This window comes from Herpailurus yagouaroundi, unplaced genomic scaffold (genome assembly GCF_014898765.1).
Source record: "Herpailurus yagouaroundi ecotype Mexico unplaced genomic scaffold, PumYag 190, whole genome shotgun sequence".
In the NCBI taxonomy this organism is placed as follows: Eukaryota; Metazoa; Chordata; class Mammalia; order Carnivora; family Felidae; genus Herpailurus; species Herpailurus yagouaroundi.
The window spans coordinates 11,898,336-11,905,750 of NW_024412421.1; the positions used below are offsets into that span (position 1 = coordinate 11,898,336).

The window sequence follows — 7,415 nt, forward strand, 5'->3', positions numbered from 1 at the left end:
TACATCCCAGGAATTCTTTACTTGTGTTAACTCCATGAATCTTTTCAACAGCCTTATGTGATAGGTACTTATATTATTTTCCAATGTCTAACCTTGTAATGTCCTAAGAGGAAACCCAAAGACAGGGTTTTGGGTTCAATCTCAGGGAAATGATCCCAGGTTTTCTATTTTCTTTGAGGGAATGGGGAAGGTAGACAGGAAGGGAGGAAAACCAAATAAAATTCTATTAATTAGTGGTGTCTGCTGTGGGCAACTGGAGCTCAAATACCACTGGAGGTCCTCTATAGAACATGCCTCAGAATTGTTCCACTGAAGGCTGGGGAAGCCGGGGATTTAATCCTCCAACGTCTACTGCTCACTGATTGAGAGCTGCTTCTGGGGCATTAATTCCTACACACTGTCGTATTACCATATTCTAAAAACAGACCCAGGAAGCAGTCCTTGGTATATAAGGAGCTGCAGATGGTCTCAGAGCCATGGCAGCATCTGCTGCACTTAGTTTGCATATGAGGAACATAGGACACAATTCTAACATCATGTAATTTGGATTTATTCTAGAACTATAGACTGTTGACTGAAGCTAGGATTCTACATTTTTCCCATTTACATGGGTAACCCCAGAAGAGCTAAAGTTGATGAAACAGACTGAAAGAAAAAGATGCCTTACACATAGAATCCATAGGCAACACTGAGAGCCAGTTCATTTGTTCATTCATTCAATTGTTTGTTCTTTCATTCAGAAATTTATCAAGTGCCAGATTTGAGTCCAGTACTATTTGCACTGGGGATGGCGTAGGGTGAGGAGATAGAAGGAGGGGATATAAGGAGAGGTATATGAGATATAAGGAGGACAATTGTGACAAGATTTCTACTCTCATGTATCTGCCATGTGATTGGAAAGAGAGACAAAATAAATAAAAAATATAATTTCAAATGACAGTGAATACGTTGAATGAGATAGAATTACCATTGTGACTAATTACAGTAAAAGTAGTTCTTGGACTCGCTAAAGAAAAAGGGCACCTTCACTTCTTACCAGAGTCAGATTCCTGGAATTGATCTGATATTGAGGACTGTGCAGTTAGCAAGTGGATGGCAGCACACCAAAGAAGAGGTGGATAAAGAAATTGTAAACAGGGGTGTGGCTCAGTCAGTTAAGCATCTGAATTCAGCCCAAGTCATGATTTCGTGCTCTGTGAGTTCGAGCCCTGTGTCAGACTCTGTGCTGACAGCCCTGAACCTGGAGCCTGCTTCAGATTTTGTGTCTCCCTCTCTCTCTGCCCTTCCCTGCTTGTGCTCTGACTCTATCTCTCAAAAATAAGTAAATGTTAAAAAAATCAAAACACAACTATATAAAAAAAGAGAAATTGTAAACATGTTGCCAGCAGGGCTTGGTGTGTAGCTATTCTGACTAGAATGGTGAATTGTGATGTTTTGCAAGAAAAAACTGGTTTCTTATATTATGCTATATTATGCTTTGCATAAAGATTAAAAGTGTATCATCGCATGTTCTGTATCATTCACTTTAGTGAGTGTGTGCTCAAATATATGGTAACTTTGGAGCAGGCATTAAGAAGTTCTTTAGGGCATGCTCCTTTCTATGGAATGTTGTTCAAGTTACATGCTGTAGGTCATATTTGGAAACCGGTTTGTTGTGGGATGCCTATAATCAAAGTCTCCTCCTGCATTCTTGCATTCCTTTAGATGTATTTTTATCCTCATATTTACTGAGTGTCCCTTATACAGCAGGTACTGCACTGGGCACTGAGGTCAGCAGGAGAAGCCTGGTAACTGGAACTCATAGTTCAGAGATGGGAGGAGCCAACAGGGAAACAAGAAAGTAATGAACAAAGGCACCACAGCTAGTTATAAGAATTATGATGGAAATGAAATGGGGGCTGTGAAGGAGAAATAAGCATGTATGGGAGAAGGGAGACACAACATGGGGTGGTCAGGAAATGCATCACTGGTAAGGGGACTTTGATGGTGGGGCCTCAAAGACCAGGGACCCATCATGCTGGAAAGTGAAGAGCAGATTGTTCAGAGCATGAGCATAGAAGATAGGTAATACCAAGTTCTTGAGTCTGGGAAAGGGCTTGGTTTATCGTAGGGTGTTTTTTTTTTTTGTCGTCAAGTTAGCTAACATACAGTGTAGTCTTGGCTTCAGGAGTAGATTCCTGTGATTCATCGCTTGCATACAACACCCTTAGTTTTTTTTTTTTTTCCACTATATGAAATTTATTGTCAAATTGGTTTCCATACAACACCCAGTGCTCATCCCAAAAGGTGCCCTCCTCAATACCCATCACCCACCCTCCCCTCCCTCCCACCCCCCATCAACCCTCAGTTTGTTCTCAGTTTTTAAGAGTCTCTTACGCTTTGGCTCTCTCCCACTCTAACCTCTTTTTTTTTTTCCTTCCCCTCCCCCATGGGTTTCTGTTAAGTTTCTCAGGATCCACATAAGAGTGAAACCATACGGTATCTGTCTTTCTCTGTATGGCTTATTTCACTTAGCATCGCACTCTCCAGTTCCATCCACATTGCTACAAAGGGCCATATTTCATTTTTTCTCATTGCCATGTAGTACTCCATTGTGTATATAAACCACAATTTTTTTATCCATTCATCAGTAGATGGGCATTTAGGCTCTTTCCATAATTTGGCTATTGTTGAGAGTGCTGCTATAAACATTGGGGTACAAGTGCCCCTATGCATCAGTACTCCTGAATCCCTTGGGTAAATTCCTAGCAGTGCTATTGCTGCATCATAGGGTAGATCTGTTTTTAATAAATCATGAGTAAAGGTGAGGAGTGTCAGGAGAAATGAAAAGATGGGCAGGAGACAGACCAGGCAGGGTCTTTGAGGCTCCACTTCTGCTCATTTGGCCAGTTTGATATTTATGTGAGACAGTAAATTTAACTTTCCTTTTTTATCCCCTTCCTTAATGCAAAACAAACAAACAACAAGACTGTGTTTTTTTTTTAAGTTTTTATTTAAATTCCAGTTAGTAAACACAGTGTGATAGTAGTTTCAGATGTACAAAATAGTGACTCAACACTTAAAACACCTGGTGCTCATCACAAGAGCACCACTTACTCGCCATCACCTGTCTCATTCATATCCCCACCCACCTTCCCTTTAGTAATCATCAGTTCTCTATAGTTAAGAGTCTGTGTCTTGGTTTACTCTCTCTTTTCTTCCCCTATGATTGTTTTTATTTCTTAAATTCCACATATGAGTGAAATCATATAATCTGATTTACTTCAATTACCATAATACTCTCTAGCTCCCTCCATTTGTTGCAAATGGCAAGATTTAATTCCTTTTTTATGGCTCAGTAATATTCCACAACTTCTTTATCCATTCATCAGTCGATGGGCATTTGGGCTGTTTCCATAATTTGGCTATTGTTGAGAGTGTTGCTATAAACATTGGGGTACATGTATCCCTTTGAATTAGTATTTTTGTATTCTCTGGGAAGACTGTCTTTCTAAAACTAGAAGGGAGAGTGTCACATCCTTGGAACTATGTGCTCACGTGTCTCCTCTCATGCACACGAACCATGTCAGCACACCATCTCTAGCTTCTAATTCAATGCCCGGCCGATAGTAGGCATTCAATACATATACACACACGATTTGTAATTGCTGGGAAGTATTTTATATTTCTTGTTTTGTAAAGCATGCTGGGAACTATATGGTATTAGTACATACGATTAAAATGATTTTTAAGATGAGAGACCTTTAAGACAATATCCATTCTTTGAGTGACCACTGAACAAGTAGAAGTCATAGAGACTCCTGGGGCTAAAGATTGTTGGTACATTTTGATGACTTATTGAACATTTAAAAATCATTATTACTCTGGCTATTAGCTAGTCCTTATCTCAGTTATAATATTGGTGAAGATGTATATATATATTTTAATTTGAGGGGAAACAGCAGAGGGAGAGGGAAAGAAAGAATCTCAAGCAGGCTCCACACCCAGCATGGAGCCTGATACGGGGTTCAATCTCATGACCATGAGATCATGACTTGCTCTGAAATCAAGAGTCGGATGCTTAACTGACTGAGCCACCCAGGCACCCCTGGTGAAGATGTTTTTATCTACTCATTCATCCAAAGTACATGTAGAGCATCTACTGCGTGGTAGGCATTTATGTTGGATGCTGAGGAAACAGAGACTATATGGTCACCATTCTTACTGCTTCAGGAGTAAATTTAATATAAAAAAGGTAACGTAATACAACATCAGTCACACAGTCATAGGATCTCTAGAATGTGCAGTGCTGTCATGTATAGTGGTGCAGTCAGGGTCTTATCCTTTCTGAGCTCATAGTCTAGTAGGGAATGTGTGCAAAGTAACTGTCCTGCAAATCACAGCATGCTGACATTTATCATCAACAACTGTTGAATAATGTCAAATGATAGGCTTGATTGTACATGTAAGTGACAGAAATATACATAGCAGATGCTTGAGAGTGCACTAATCTGCAGAGATTCTCAAGAAGTAATGAGGTATAACATGGAGGGTTTCTGTTTTCCAATCTATTTCCATAAAAATTCTTTTCACAAAATATTGAGAGAATTCTGATTTTTTAAAAATGAGCATAACTTTGACCTCACAAATATGGTCCTAGGAATGTCTTCCATGGATATAAATGTATGTGTAAAGAGCTAGATGCAAAGGTTTATTTTTAATTTTTTAAACAATTGTTGTTATACTAACAAGTCAAACACACTCCCTCTTTTGTCTTTCATAAACTGAATTTGAAAGGCTCGTCACTCAGATTTCCACATGGCTAGCGCCATATACCCCATTCAGATCCTTGATTGTAGGTCACCTGCTAGAGAGCAGCCACTGCTTCTTGCTACTCTCTATCTTCTTATTTTTATTAAGATTATGATTATAATTATCTTTATTATGATTATGATAGTTTTATTGCAGGACTTAAACACCAACTGCCATATTTATTTGTGTGCGTTGTTTTTCTTGTTTATCTTTCAGTCCCCACAATGTAAACTCTATGAGAACAGAGGCCTTGCATTTCCAGTCTGGGACGAGGTAACTATTGAGCAATGAACACATATTCCATAAATATTTGTTGAATGAATAAATAACACAAGCAAAACAAACAAAATGTTCACCAGTAGGTTATTGACCAAATGCATTGGATAACCATATAATGAAATTCTGTGCAGCCTTTAAAATGGCATTTTTATAAATATATATGGTTTTCTTTTTTTTTTTTAATGTGATAGGTTGTTCATAATAGTAAAAAAAGGTATAGTTTGCAAAGAAGCCTTTTCACTGTTCAGTATAATTCTCTTTCTCTCTCTCCCCATATGCATACATATTTGTGTGTTTTTATGTGTGTATGAAAAAGAAACAAAAATGTTAATGGTAATTATTTCTGAGTGGAGAGAGTTCAGTTTCATTTATTCTTTGAATTTTTTGTAATATTTTATATTTGTTCTTTGTGCCTCTCTATATTTTTATAGTTAGTTTTTTGTGTGTAAAAAAATCTAAAGTCATAAAGGCATTTTTAGTCCCCAGGTAGGTTAAGCAATCATGTTGAGCATTAAGGATTTTGAGGGTTTTGCTAGTTTGTTTCTGCAGAGTGACCCATATTGACTAAATTTTAAATTTGTTATTGGATTGTTACCTGCTACCTCTAAGATCTTTATATAGGTAGCCAGTTATTAAATTCAAGAATTTGGTAACGTTTCTGTGTGCAAAAATACTTGCAGAGTAATATTACTGTAGTATATGATATTGTAGCATCCTAAATACACACTTACAAAATTGGCACCTAAGGGGTGCCTGGCTGACTCAGTTGGTAGAGCATGGGACTCTTGATCTCTGGGTTGTGAGTTTGAACTCCACACTGGGCGTAGAGTTTACTTAAAAAATAACAATAAAAATAAGATTGACACCTAATATATGTTTTCAAAGAAATAACAATCTAATGTAAATAGCATACTTTGTCTTCTGATTTTAATGTGACTTTTGAGTTTTGTTTACTTTCCTCTCCTCTCTGTCACATTTAGTGTAGTGCCCTCATGAAAAGAATCTATTTATCCCTTCGGTCCTTTGATAAGCTGGGATTCTCAGATACATTTACAAAGAAAGTTATGGTGCTAGAGCTTTGAGAATCTAAAAGGATAATTTTATGAAAAAATTCTCCATATAAGTGGCAATCCTCAGGCAATCTCTCAATATTTCTCCCAATATGGATCAGCCCATGAATTCCCAAGAAAGATTAAAAATACATTTTAAACTTCTTTAAACTTTTAAGATCTTAAATTAAATGCTTAACTCTCTTTAAATGTGTGACACCATCCATCACAATTTTATATTTAGACACATAATAATGTATAATCTCAGCTTCTGTCCACTTGTAAAAATGGGAATAGACTTGGAGAAATAAGCAATTTCCCAACAGAAAATTGGAAATTCTGCCAACCAATTCCAGGTGACCTGCCATCAATCAGTGTTAAATTCTCTGGGGCTATTGTTGAAGGGTATTGCTATTAGTGAAGGGCTTCACCTGGTGACTAATGGTATATAACAAATACATTGAAGAACTATAGAACCCCCCTGAATCTGTAATTGTCTGGTAACTTTCAGCAGAGACCTTTCCTGGCAATTGAGAAAGTGAGATTTTTATAACCTCCTTGCAGTTCTCCTATTAAAATATCTGTTTTTAGAGAAATGGGTGAAATGATTATGCCATGCAATTAAATTAAATTAGCTGACAAAATATTTCTTTATGACTAAACTGTTTAATGTAGGCATTTGGAAATATGTGGTATCATTTAGAATATGTGCAAATGTGACAATTATTCTGATTCTGAAGTTAAATAAGAAGTCTCAGTTTGTAATAAAATCTCCTTGTTTGGTATTATTAAGTAATTATGATTAATGTTTGAAATGTAATGTTCCATGGTTATAATTTCCTTGTTTGCTTGAGTGAGTACATTAGGAATTCATTAAAAATGCAAGCTCTTTAGATACCTGCAAACTACAAATGTAGTGAGGACTTTGCTGGGGGTTAGGAAGCATTTTTCAGTAAGAAGCCATGAGTAGGGTGAACCAACAGCTGGCAGATAACTATGATGGATTTCTAGTACTGAAATGCAGGAATAGACAAATGGGTTTGTTGATTGATGTCAAAAATCAAATCCATTCTGATGTAAAAATCTAATTGCAAAGCATCCCTGCCATTCCTGTAACTCTTAACTGTAAAGGCTGAAGCAGGTAAGATTTAAAATGTACAAATGTGGCTAATACTTATGGGCAGGCCACAGATATACAAAGGCAGCTAAGATTTTGATGTCATCAAAAAGTAGTTTGTCTTATGTAGTGAAAATAGTAAAATCAGTCATTTCATTGCTTGATCAATCATTCCAGCA

The 7,415-nt window shown here is 37.1% G+C and overlaps 1 long non-coding RNA gene across 1 annotated transcript in view; it reads left to right on the forward strand.

Annotated features, from left to right (window-relative positions):
• The window catches only part of LOC121045391 (uncharacterized), an 84,366-nt gene extending 79,302 nt beyond the window's left edge, over positions 1-5,064 (forward strand). Inside the window, exon 3 of the long non-coding RNA XR_005797727.1 lies at positions 5,008-5,064. This is a non-coding gene — a long non-coding RNA (uncharacterized LOC121045391). The remainder of the gene's footprint in view (positions 1-5,007) is intronic.
• The last annotated feature ends 2,351 nt before the right edge of the window (positions 5,065-7,415 follow it).